The sequence below is a fragment of the Chelonia mydas genome, chromosome 3, assembly GCF_015237465.2.
Source record: "Chelonia mydas isolate rCheMyd1 chromosome 3, rCheMyd1.pri.v2, whole genome shotgun sequence".
Taxonomy (NCBI): Eukaryota; Metazoa; Chordata; order Testudines; family Cheloniidae; genus Chelonia; species Chelonia mydas.
In genome coordinates this window covers 123,640,382-123,650,524 of record NC_057851.1, presented here as the reverse complement: position 1 = coordinate 123,650,524, position 10,143 = coordinate 123,640,382, and the positions used below count along the sequence as shown (strand labels likewise).

The 10,143-nt window shown below is 60.8% G+C and overlaps 26 non-coding genes across 26 annotated transcripts; 13 read left to right on the top strand and 13 right to left on the bottom strand.

Annotated features, from left to right (window-relative positions):
- Window positions 1–103: 103 nt before the first annotated feature.
- Window positions 104–176, bottom strand: TRNAV-CAC. Its single transcript has one exon. It is a non-coding gene; the product is annotated as a tRNA-Val (tRNA).
- Window positions 177–336: 160 nt separating this feature from the next.
- On the top strand, window positions 337–407 carry TRNAG-GCC. Its single transcript has one exon. It is a non-coding gene; the product is annotated as a tRNA-Gly (tRNA).
- Window positions 408–913: 506 nt separating this feature from the next.
- TRNAW-CCA lies at window positions 914–985 on the top strand. The gene has a single exon. It is a non-coding gene; the product is annotated as a tRNA-Trp (tRNA).
- A 178-nt stretch (window positions 986–1,163) lies between these two features.
- TRNAR-ACG lies at window positions 1,164–1,236 on the bottom strand. The gene has a single exon. It is a non-coding gene; the product is annotated as a tRNA-Arg (tRNA).
- Window positions 1,237–1,528: 292 nt separating this feature from the next.
- On the bottom strand, window positions 1,529–1,601 carry TRNAV-UAC. The gene has a single exon. It is a non-coding gene; the product is annotated as a tRNA-Val (tRNA).
- A 160-nt stretch (window positions 1,602–1,761) lies between these two features.
- On the top strand, window positions 1,762–1,832 carry TRNAG-GCC. The gene has a single exon. It is a non-coding gene; the product is annotated as a tRNA-Gly (tRNA).
- A 506-nt stretch (window positions 1,833–2,338) lies between these two features.
- On the top strand, window positions 2,339–2,410 carry TRNAW-CCA. Its single transcript has one exon. It is a non-coding gene; the product is annotated as a tRNA-Trp (tRNA).
- A 183-nt stretch (window positions 2,411–2,593) lies between these two features.
- TRNAR-ACG lies at window positions 2,594–2,666 on the bottom strand. Its single transcript has one exon. It is a non-coding gene; the product is annotated as a tRNA-Arg (tRNA).
- Window positions 2,667–2,958: 292 nt separating this feature from the next.
- TRNAV-UAC lies at window positions 2,959–3,031 on the bottom strand. Its single transcript has one exon. It is a non-coding gene; the product is annotated as a tRNA-Val (tRNA).
- A 160-nt stretch (window positions 3,032–3,191) lies between these two features.
- Window positions 3,192–3,262, top strand: TRNAG-GCC. Its single transcript has one exon. It is a non-coding gene; the product is annotated as a tRNA-Gly (tRNA).
- A 506-nt stretch (window positions 3,263–3,768) lies between these two features.
- Window positions 3,769–3,840, top strand: TRNAW-CCA. Its single transcript has one exon. It is a non-coding gene; the product is annotated as a tRNA-Trp (tRNA).
- A 183-nt stretch (window positions 3,841–4,023) lies between these two features.
- TRNAR-ACG lies at window positions 4,024–4,096 on the bottom strand. The gene has a single exon. It is a non-coding gene; the product is annotated as a tRNA-Arg (tRNA).
- Window positions 4,097–4,388: 292 nt separating this feature from the next.
- On the bottom strand, window positions 4,389–4,461 carry TRNAI-UAU. Its single transcript has one exon. It is a non-coding gene; the product is annotated as a tRNA-Ile (tRNA).
- A 160-nt stretch (window positions 4,462–4,621) lies between these two features.
- TRNAG-GCC lies at window positions 4,622–4,692 on the top strand. Its single transcript has one exon. It is a non-coding gene; the product is annotated as a tRNA-Gly (tRNA).
- A 506-nt stretch (window positions 4,693–5,198) lies between these two features.
- TRNAW-CCA lies at window positions 5,199–5,270 on the top strand. The gene has a single exon. It is a non-coding gene; the product is annotated as a tRNA-Trp (tRNA).
- Window positions 5,271–5,453: 183 nt separating this feature from the next.
- TRNAR-ACG lies at window positions 5,454–5,526 on the bottom strand. The gene has a single exon. It is a non-coding gene; the product is annotated as a tRNA-Arg (tRNA).
- A 298-nt stretch (window positions 5,527–5,824) lies between these two features.
- On the bottom strand, window positions 5,825–5,897 carry TRNAI-UAU. Its single transcript has one exon. It is a non-coding gene; the product is annotated as a tRNA-Ile (tRNA).
- A 160-nt stretch (window positions 5,898–6,057) lies between these two features.
- TRNAG-GCC lies at window positions 6,058–6,128 on the top strand. The gene has a single exon. It is a non-coding gene; the product is annotated as a tRNA-Gly (tRNA).
- Window positions 6,129–6,634: 506 nt separating this feature from the next.
- Window positions 6,635–6,706, top strand: TRNAW-CCA. The gene has a single exon. It is a non-coding gene; the product is annotated as a tRNA-Trp (tRNA).
- A 183-nt stretch (window positions 6,707–6,889) lies between these two features.
- On the bottom strand, window positions 6,890–6,962 carry TRNAR-ACG. The gene has a single exon. It is a non-coding gene; the product is annotated as a tRNA-Arg (tRNA).
- A 292-nt stretch (window positions 6,963–7,254) lies between these two features.
- TRNAV-UAC lies at window positions 7,255–7,327 on the bottom strand. Its single transcript has one exon. It is a non-coding gene; the product is annotated as a tRNA-Val (tRNA).
- A 160-nt stretch (window positions 7,328–7,487) lies between these two features.
- Window positions 7,488–7,558, top strand: TRNAG-GCC. The gene has a single exon. It is a non-coding gene; the product is annotated as a tRNA-Gly (tRNA).
- A 506-nt stretch (window positions 7,559–8,064) lies between these two features.
- Window positions 8,065–8,136, top strand: TRNAW-CCA. Its single transcript has one exon. It is a non-coding gene; the product is annotated as a tRNA-Trp (tRNA).
- A 183-nt stretch (window positions 8,137–8,319) lies between these two features.
- Window positions 8,320–8,392, bottom strand: TRNAR-ACG. Its single transcript has one exon. It is a non-coding gene; the product is annotated as a tRNA-Arg (tRNA).
- Window positions 8,393–8,678: 286 nt separating this feature from the next.
- Window positions 8,679–8,751, bottom strand: TRNAV-CAC. Its single transcript has one exon. It is a non-coding gene; the product is annotated as a tRNA-Val (tRNA).
- Window positions 8,752–8,911: 160 nt separating this feature from the next.
- On the top strand, window positions 8,912–8,982 carry TRNAG-GCC. The gene has a single exon. It is a non-coding gene; the product is annotated as a tRNA-Gly (tRNA).
- Window positions 8,983–10,143: the final 1,161 nt, after the last annotated feature.

Here is a 10,143-nt window from a genome sequence, read left to right as displayed (position 1 = left end):
TTCCCCGAGCACCCGCCCGCGTCCCTTGTGGAAGCCTGTTTTCCCTCCGCTTCATTGGGAGCGGGAGCAGGAGCAGGAGCAAAAGCAAAAGCTGAAGCCGGGCTGTTTCTGCCTGGTTTTGAACCAGGGACCTTTCGCGTGTGAGGCGAACGTGATAACCACTACACTACAGAAACCGAGGGCCAGCCGCTGCTGGGTAGAGGTCCCGGAGCGGCCCCCTTTGGCTGGCCCGCAGGCCGCCTCAGGCCCCGGCCAGAGGCAGAAGGAGCCTGGCCGGCATTGGCCGAAGCCCTTGGCGGAAAGCACCGCCTCCGCTGGCAAGCCCAAAGGAGCAGGGCATTGGTGGTTCAGTGGTAGAATTCTCGCCTGCCACGCGGGAGGCCCGTGTTCGATTCACGGCCAATGCAGCCACTTTCTTGCCGGGGCCCCGTCTCTTGTGCTGTGCCTGGCTCTCCAGTAGTTCCCCGCCCTACGCCTCTGAGCGCCAAGGTGCACTTTATTTGCTGAGCTTCTCCAAGGGGCCTCTTGGCAGGGGTGCTTCTGTTCTTTGCCCTTTCCTTTCATTTTGAGGAGCCCTGCCGCGGGGCCAAGAGCAGCTTGCTGAGAAGCCTGCAGTTTCGGGGGCAGTATTCAGACCCTTCCCGCTCTTCTGCTGGGGCCGCAGGACGTGCACACGCATGGGCTGGGAGACCTTCAGCCATCAGGTCAACCCGCGTGCGGCTCAGGAGCCTGCTTCACCCCGAGGGAAGGGCCCAACGGGTCACTTCTCAAGGCCCCTGGATGTGGTTCACATCCCAGCGGCTTGCTTGGATGGTGGGCACGGTAAGTCCTGGCTCACGCAACACGGAGGAAAGTCAGTCTGCCCGTCCACCCCCACTCTCCCAGCCGCCACACGCTCTTCCGGCCGCCAGCTAGCCTCGTGGCGCAAGGGTAGCGCATCTGACTCCAGATCAGAAGGTTGTGTGTTCAAATCACATCGGGGTCAAGCAGGTGACTGTTGCGCCTTTGTCCTGGTGCACCTTGCTTGGGGAGAGCGTCCCTCCTGACAGAGCCGTGGCCTTTGCTTTAAGCAACCCTGCGCAGGGCCCAATGAGCTTGCTATTCCTTCGAAAGAGGTCAAAAGGAGGGCCACCACACCGGACGGGCAGCAGGGGCACGTGCCACAAGCCAGGCAGGAGTCGAACCTGCAGTCTTCTGATCCGTAGTCAGACGCGTTATCCGTTGCGCCACTGGCCCCCGGGGCACGGCCTTTTGTCTGCCGTGGCCGTGCTGCCTACGAGAGGCAGAACGGTAGCGTGAGGGAGACCTTCTCTCTCTTAGCCCCGCTTTCCTCTCCCACCAGCGCAGGAGAGAACGCAAGAGGAAAGGCAGCGGCGGGCACAGACCAGCAACGGCGAGGACGCAACTCGGCTTCTGAGCTTCCCCGAGCACCCGCCCGCGCCCCTTGTGGAAGCCTGTTTTCCCTCCGCTTCATCGGGAGCGGGAGCGGGAGCAGGAGCAAAAGCAAAAGCAAAAGCTGAAGCCGGGCTGTTTCTGCCTGGTTTTGAACCAGGGACCTTTCGCGTGTAGGGCGAACGTGATAACCACTACACTACAGAAACCGAGGGCCAGCCGCTGCTGGGTAGAGGTCCCGGAGCGGCCCCCTTTGGCTGGCCCGCAGGCCGCCTCAGGCCCCGGCCAGAGGCAGAAGGAGCCTGGCCGGCATTGGCCGAAGCCCTTGGCGGAAAGCACCGCCTCCGCTGGCAAGCCCAAAGGAGCAGGGCATTGGTGGTTCAGTGGTAGAATTCTCGCCTGCCACGCGGGAGGCCCGTGTTCGATTCACGGCCAATGCAGCCACTTTCTTGCCGGGGCTCCGTCTCTTGTGCTGTGCCTGGCTCTCCAGTAGTTCCCCGCCCTACGCCTCTGAGCGCCAAGGTGCACTTTATTTGCTGAGCTTCTCCAAGGGGCCTCTTGGCAGGGGTGCTTCTGTTCTTTGCCCTTTCCTTTCATTTTGAGGAGCCCTGCCGCGGGGCCAAGAGCAGCTTGCTGAGAAGCCTGCAGTTTCGGGGGCAGTATTCAGACCCTTCCCGCTCTTCAGCTGGGGCCGCAGGACGTGCACACGCGTGGGCTGGGAGACCTTCAGCCACCAGGTCAACCCGCGTGCGGCTCAGGAGCCTGCTTCACCCCGAGGGAAGGGCCCGACGGGTCACTTCTCAAGGCCCCTGGATGTGGTTCACATCCCAGCGGCTTGCTTGGATGGTGGGCACGGTAAGTCCTGGCTCACGCAACACGGAGGAAAGTCAGTCTGCCCGTCCACCCCCACTCTCCCAGCCGCCACACGCTCTTCCGGCCGCCAGCTGGCCTCGTGGCGCAAGGGTAGCGCATCTGACTCCAGATCAGAAGGTTGTGTGTTCAAATCACATCGGGGTCAAGCAGGTGACTGTTGCGCCTTTGTCCTGGTGCACCTTGCTTGGGGGGAGCGTCCCTCCTGACAGAGCCGTGGCCTTTGCTTTAAGCAACCCTGCGCAGGGCCCAATGAGCTTGCTATTCCTTCGAAAGAGGTCAAAAGGAGGGCCACCACACCGGACGGGACGGGCAGCAGGGGCACGTGCCACAAGCCAGGCAGGAGTCGAACCTGCAGTCTTCTGATCCGTAGTCAGACGCGTTATCCGTTGCGCCACTGGCCCCCGGGGCACGGCCTTTTGTCTGCCGTGGCCGTGCTGCCTACGAGAGGCAGAACGGTAGCGTGAGGGAGACCTTCTCTCTCTTAGCCCCGCTTTCCTCTCCCACCAGCGCAGGAGAGAACGCAAGAGGAAAGGCAGCGGCGGGCACAGACCAGCAACGGCGAGGACGCAACTCGGCTTCTGAGCTCCCCCGAGCACCCGCCCGCGCCCCTTGTGGAAGCCTGTTTTCCCTCCGCTTCATCGGGAGCGGGAGCGGGAGCAGGAGCAAAAGCAAAAGCAAAAGCTGAAGCCGGGCTGTTTCTGCCTGGTTTTGAACCAGGGACCTTTCGCGTGTAGGGCGAACGTGATAACCACTACACTACAGAAACCGAGGGCCAGCCGCTGCTGGGTAGAGGTCCCGGAGCGGCCCCCTTTGGCTGGCCCGCAGGCCGCCTCAGGCCCCGGCCAGAGGCAGAAGGAGCCTGGCCGGCATTGGCCGAAGCCCTTGGCGGAAAGCACCGCCTCCGCTGGCAAGCCCAAAGGAGCAGGGCATTGGTGGTTCAGTGGTAGAATTCTCGCCCGCCACGCGGGAGGCCCGTGTTCGATTCATGGCCAATGCAGCCACTTTCTTGCCGGGGCCCCGTCTCTTGTGCTGTGCCTGGCTCTCCAGTAGTTCCCCGCCCTACGCCTCTGAGCGCCAAGGTGCACTTTATTTGCTGAGCTTCTCCAAGGGGCCTCTTGGCAGGGGTGCTTCTGTTCTTTGCCCTTTCCTTTCATTTTGAGGAGCCCTGCCGCGGGGCCAAGAGCAGCTTGCTGAGAAGCCTGCAGTTTCGGGGGCAGTATTCAGACCCTTCCCGCTCTTCAGCTGGGGCCGCAGGACGTGCACACGCGTGGGCTGGGAGACCTTCAGCCACCAGGTCAACCCGCGTGCGGCTCAGGAGCCTGCTTCACCCCGAGGGAAGGGCCTGACGGGTCACTTCTCAAGGCCCCTGGATGTGGTTCACATCCCAGCGGCTTGCTTGGATGGTGGGCACGGTAAGTCCTGGCTCACGCAACACGGAGGAAAGTCAGTCTGCCCGTCCACCCCCACTCTCCCAGCCGCCACACGCTCTTCCGGACGCCAGCTGGCCTCGTGGCGCAAGGGTAGCGCATCTGACTCCAGATCAGAAGGTTGTGTGTTCAAATCACATCGGGGTCAAGCAGGTGACTGTTGCGCCTTTTTCCTGGTGCACCTTGCTTGGGGGGAGCGTCCCTCCTGACAGAGCCGTGGCCTTTGCTTTAAGCAACCCTGCGCAGGGCCCAATGAGCTTGCTATTCCTTCGAAAGAGGTCAAAAGGAGGGCCACCACACCGGACGGGATGGGCAGCAGGGACACGTGCCACAAGCCAGGCAGGAGTCGAACCTGCAGTCTTCTGATCCGTAGTCAGACGCGTTATCCGTTGCGCCACTGGCCCCCGGGGCACGGCCTTTTGTCTGCCGTGGCCGTGCTGCCTACGAGAGGCAGAACGGTAGCGTGAGGGAGACCTTCTCTCTCTTAGCCCCGCTTTCCTCTCCCACCAGCGCAGGAGAGAACGCAAGAGGAAAGGCAGCGGCGGGCACAGACCAGCAACGGCGAGGACGCAACTCGGCTTCTGAGCTCCCCCGAGCACCCGCCCGCGCCCCTTGTGGAAGCCTGTTTTCCCTCCGCTTCATCGGGAGCGGGAGCGGGAGCAGGAGCAAAAGCAAAAGCAAAAGCTGAAGCCGGGCTGTTTCTGCCTGGTTTTGAACCAGGGACCTTTCGCGTATAGGGTGAACGTGATAACCACTACACTACAGAAACCGAGGGCCAGCCACTGCTGGGTAGAGGTCCCGGAGCGGCCCCCTTTGGCTGGCCCGCAGGCTGCCTCAGGCCCCGGCCAGAGGCAGAAGGAGCCTGGCCGGCATTGGCCGAAGCCCTTGGCGGAAAGCACCGCCTCCGCTGGCAAGCCCAAAGGAGCAGGGCATTGGTGGTTCAGTGGTAGAATTCTCGCCCGCCACGCGGGAGGCCCGTGTTCGATTCATGGCCAATGCAGCCACTTTCTTGCCGGGGCCCCGTCTCTTGTGCTGTGCCTGGCTCTCCAGTAGTTCCCCGCCCTACGCCTCTGAGCGCCAAGGTGCACTTTATTTGCTGAGCTTCTCCAAGGGGCCTCTTGGCAGGGGTGCTTCTGTTCTTTGCCCTTTCCTTTCATTTTGAGGAGCCCTGCCGCGGGGCCAAGAGCAGCTTGCTGAGAAGCCTGCAGTTTCGGGGGCAGTATTCAGACCCTTCCCGCTCTTCAGCTGGGGCCGCAGGACGTGCACACGCGTGGGCTGGGAGACCTTCAGCCACCAGGTCAACCCGCGTGCGGCTCAGGAGCCTGCTTCACCCCGAGGGAAGGGCCTGACGGGTCACTTCTCAAGGCCCCTGGATGTGGTTCACATCCCAGCGGCTTGCTTGGATGGTGGGCACGGTAAGTCCTGGCTCACGCAACACGGAGGAAAGTCAGTCTGCCCGTCCACCCCCACTCTCCCAGCCGCCACACGCTCTTCCGGACGCCAGCTGGCCTCGTGGCGCAAGGGTAGCGCATCTGACTCCAGATCAGAAGGTTGTGTGTTCAAATCACATCGGGGTCAAGCAGGTGACTGTTGCGCCTTTTTCCTGGTGCACCTTGCTTGGGGGGAGCGTCCCTCCTGACAGAGCCGTGGCCTTTGCTTTAAGCAACCCTGCGCAGGGCCCAATGAGCTTGCTATTCCTTCGAAAGAGGTCAAAAGGAGGGCCACCACACCGGACGGGATGGGCAGCAGGGACACGTGCCACAAGCCAGGCAGGAGTCGAACCTGCAGTCTTCTGATCCGTAGTCAGACGCGTTATCCGTTGCGCCACTGGCCCCCGGGGCACGGCCTTTTGTCTGCCGTGGCCGTGCTGCCTACGAGAGGCAGAACGGTAGCGTGAGGGAGACCTTCTCTCTCTTAGCCCCGCTTTCCTCTCCCACCAGCGCAGGAGAGAACGCAAGAGGAAAGGCAGCGGCGGGCACAGACCAGCAACGGCGAGGACGCAACTCGGCTTCTGAGCTCCCCCGAGCACCCGCCCGCGCCCCTTGTGGAAGCCTGTTTTCCCTCCGCTTCATCGGGAGCGGGAGCGGGAGCAGGAGCAAAAGCAAAAGCAAAAGCAAAAGCTGAAGCCGGGCTGTTTCTGCCTGGTTTTGAACCAGGGACCTTTCGCGTATAGGGTGAACGTGATAACCACTACACTACAGAAACCGAGGGCCAGCCGCTGCTGGGTAGAGGTCCCGGAGCGGCCCCCTTTGGCTGGCCCGCAGGCCGCCTCAGGCCCCGGCCAGAGGCAGAAGGAGCCTGGCCGGCATTGGCCGAAGCCCTTGGCGGAAAGCACCGCCTCCGCTGGCAAGCCCAAAGGAGCAGGGCATTGGTGGTTCAGTGGTAGAATTCTCGCCTGCCACGCGGGAGGCCCGTGTTCGATTCACGGCCAATGCAGCCACTTTCTTGCCGGGGCCCCGTCTCTTGTGCTGTGCCTGGCTCTCCAGTAGTTCCCCGCCCTACGCCTCTGAGCGCCAAGGTGCACTTTATTTGCTGAGCTTCTCCAAGGGGCCTCTTGGCAGGGGTGCTTCTGTTCTTTGCCCTTTCCTTTCATTTTGAGGAGCCCTGCCGCGGGGCCAAGAGCAGCTTGCTGAGAAGCCTGCAGTTTCGGGGGCAGTATTCAGACCCTTCCCGCTCTTCAGCTGGGGCCGCAGGACGTGCACACGCGTGGGCTGGGAGACCTTCAGCCACCAGGTCAACCCGCGTGCGGCTCAGGAGCCTGCTTCACCCCGAGGGAAGGGCCTGACGGGTCACTTCTCAAGGCCCCTGGATGTGGTTCACATCCCAGCGGCTTGCTTGGATGGTGGGCACGGTAAGTCCTGGCTCACGCAACACGGAGGAAAGTCAGTCTGCCCGTCCACCCCCACTCTCCCAGCCGCCACACGCTCTTCCGGACGCCAGCTGGCCTCGTGGCGCAAGGGTAGCGCATCTGACTCCAGATCAGAAGGTTGTGTGTTCAAATCACATCGGGGTCAAGCAGGTGACTGTTGCGCCTTTTTCCTGGTGCACCTTGCTTGGGGGGAGCGTCCCTCCTGACAGAGCCGTGGCCTTTGCTTTAAGCAACCCTGCGCAGGGCCCAATGAGCTTGCTATTCCTTCGAAAGAGGTCAAAAGGAGGGCCACCACACCGGACGGGACGGGCAGCAGGGACACGTGCCACAAGCCAGGCAGGAGTCGAACCTGCAGTCTTCTGATCCGTAGTCAGACGCGTTATCCGTTGCGCCACTGGCCCCCGGGGCACGGCCTTTTGTCTGCCGTGGCCGTGCTGCCTACGAGAGGCAGAACGGTAGCGTGAGGGAGACCTTCTCTCTCTTAGCCCCGCTTTCCTCTCCCACCAGCGCAGGAGAGAACGCAAGAGGAAAGGCAGCGGCGGGCACAGACCAGCAACGGCGAGGACGCAACTCGGCTTCTGAGCTCCCCCGAGCACCCGCCCGCGTCCCTTGTGGAAGCCTGTTTTCCCTCCGCTTCATTGGGAGCGGGAGTGGGAGCAGGAGCAAAAGCAAAAGCAAAAGCTGAAGCCGGGCTGTTTCTGCCTGGTTTTGAACCAGGGACCTTTCGCGTGTAGGGCGAACGTGATAACCACTACACTACAGAAACCGAGGGCCAGCCGCTGCTGGGTAGAGGTCCCGGAGCGGCCCCCTTTGGCTGGCCCGCAGGCCGCCTCAGGCCCCGGCCAGAGGCAGAAGGAGCCTGGCCGGCATTGGCCGAAGCCCTTGGCGGAAAGCACCGCCTCCGCTGGCAAGCCCAAAGGAGCAGGGCATTGGTGGTTCAGTGGTAGAATTCTCGCCCGCCACGCGGGAGGCCCGTGTTCGATTCACGGCCAATGCAGCCACTTTCTTGCCGGGGCTCCGTCTCTTGTGCTGTGCCTGGCTCTCCAGTAGTTCCCCGCCCTACGCCTCTGAGCGCCAAGGTGCACTTTATTTGCTGAGCTTCTCCAAGGGGCCTCTTGGCAGGGGTGCTTCTGTTCTTTGCCCTTTCCTTTCATTTTGAGGAGCCCTGCCGCGGGGCCAAGAGCAGCTTGCTGAGAAGCCTGCAGTTTCGGGGGCAGTATTCAGACCCTTCCCGCTCTTCAGCTGGGGCCCCAGGACGTGCACACGCGCGGGCTGGGAGACCTTCAGCCATCAGGTCAACGCGCATGCGGCTCAGGAGCCTGCTTCACCCCGAGGGAAGGGCCCGACGGGTCACTTCTCAAGGCCCCTGGATGTGGTTCACATCCCAGCGGCTTGCTTGGATGGTGGGCACGGTAAGTCCTGGCTCACGCAACACGGAGGAAAGTCAGTCTGCCCGTCCACCCCCACTCTCCCAGCCGCCACACGCTCTTCCGGCCGCCAGCTGGCCTCGTGGCGCAAGGGTAGCGCATCTGACTCCAGATCAGAAGGTTGTGTGTTCAAATCACATCGCGGTCAAGCAGGTGACTGTTGCGCCTTTTTCCTGGTGCACCTTGCTTGGGGGGAGCGTCCCTCCTGACAGAGCCGTGGTCTTTGCTTTAAGCAACCCTGCGCAGGGCCCAATGAGCTTGCTATTCCTTCGAAAGAGTTCAAAAGGAGGACTACCACACCGGACGGGACGGGCAGCAGGGGCACGTGCCACAAACCAGGCAGGAGTCGAACCTGCAGTCTTCTGATCCGTAGTCAGACGCGTTATCCGTTGCGCCACTGGCCCCCGGGGCACGGCCTTTTGTCTGCCGTGGCCGTGCTGCCTACGAGAGGCAGAACGGTAGCGTGAGGGAGACCTTCTCTCTCTTAGCCCCGCTTTCCTCTCCCACCAGCGCAGGAGAGAACGCAAGAGGAAAGGCAGCGGCCGGCACAGACCAGCAACGGCGAGGACGCAACTCGGCTTCTGAGCTCCCCCGAGCACCCGCCCGCGCCCCTTGTGGAAGCCTGTTTTCCCTCCGTTTCATCGGGAGCGGGAGCAGGAGCAAAAGCAAAAGCAAAAGCTGAAGCCGGGCTGTTTCTGCCTGGTTTTGAACCAGGGACCTTTCGCGTGTGAGGCGAACGTGATAACCATTACACTACAGAAACCGAGGGCCAGCCGCTGCTGGGTAGAGGTCCCGGAGCGGCCCCCTTTGGCTGGCCCGCAGGCCGCCTCAGGCCCCGGCCAGAGGCAGAAGGAGCCTGGCCGGCATTGGCCGAAGCCCTTGGCGGAAAGCACCGCCTCCGCTGGCAAGCCCAAAGGAGCAGGGCATTGGTGGTTCAGTGGTAGAATTCTCGCCTGCCACGCGGGAGGCCCGTGTTCGATTCACGGCCAATGCAGCCACTTTCTTGCCGGGGCCCCGGCTCTTTGGTGTGCTTGGCTCGCCAGCAGCTCCCTGTCTATGATTTTAATGGAGCTGGATTAGCATTTTTAATGTATGGAATGATCTTGCCCACAACTAGAAAGACCATTTGGCCCAGTATTGGTTTTTGCTCCTATAAGCAGCTATTTGTGCACTGCAATATATGTTGTTCACTTTTTTAGACTTTTTATTAGCTTGTGGAGGCTTGTCGTCAACCGTGTGTTCTGAGGGAAGCAGAGCCCTGATTGGGTCCGGGGCTTCCCTGATGAGGGGGCCTATATAATCAGGAAATTGATCAGCCAGCGGCACAGGAGCCAGCCAACAGAGCTGTAAAGAGGAGAGTGTGAATGGGGGTTTGGAAGGAGGCCGCAAGGAGCGCAGCAAGGTTTGGTGTGTCGTTTTTGTCAGTGACTCCGTGACAGGAATGTGGTAGTGAAGGCAGCGACCGATACACAGATAGCATCAGTAGTGACCCAAGCGACGACAGAGACGGTGTGCATGACCAGATGTGGAAGCTGCACAAGTATATGACCCTCGAGCCGGTACCTGAACAGAGCTTTGTTCGTGGGCAGTACCGCCCGATTAAACTCATGGTTTTAGGCTTATAAGGAGCTCCGACGTCGATGCAGAACAAACCCACCATCCCGAGGCAATGCACCTGTCTTTTATAATAATAAGTTCCCAAACAAGTCTGTAGACTCTGCTGTGTCACATGGGAGCTGTTAGTCTGGATTGCTCCCAATCAGCATTACTGTGGGTTGTTACTGGGAGTCCCTGCAGCTGTTTCTTATCTCGTTCCTCTGGCTCCATTCTATGTCTTGTCCTTGGTGCGTATGCCTTTTCATTAGGGTTGTCAATCTGCCATCCGGGTGATTCTGATAATAAGGTTAGTGCCTCTCAGTTTCTCCACTCCCCACTCGACCATCCAGTCCATCAGTGCTGGTGTCTCCTAGCATGTCATACATTCTTCACTCACTTACAAACCAGTAAATAATTTCAAAAGCAAGAACTGGAGCCATAACACTTCTGTCCTTCTAAAAGCAATAATTAATACATAGAGCAAAGAATAAAGCCAAAACATTTTCTTCTTACTAACTCAAGGCTACCAAAATAAGCAAAATGGAGTACTATTTACTCG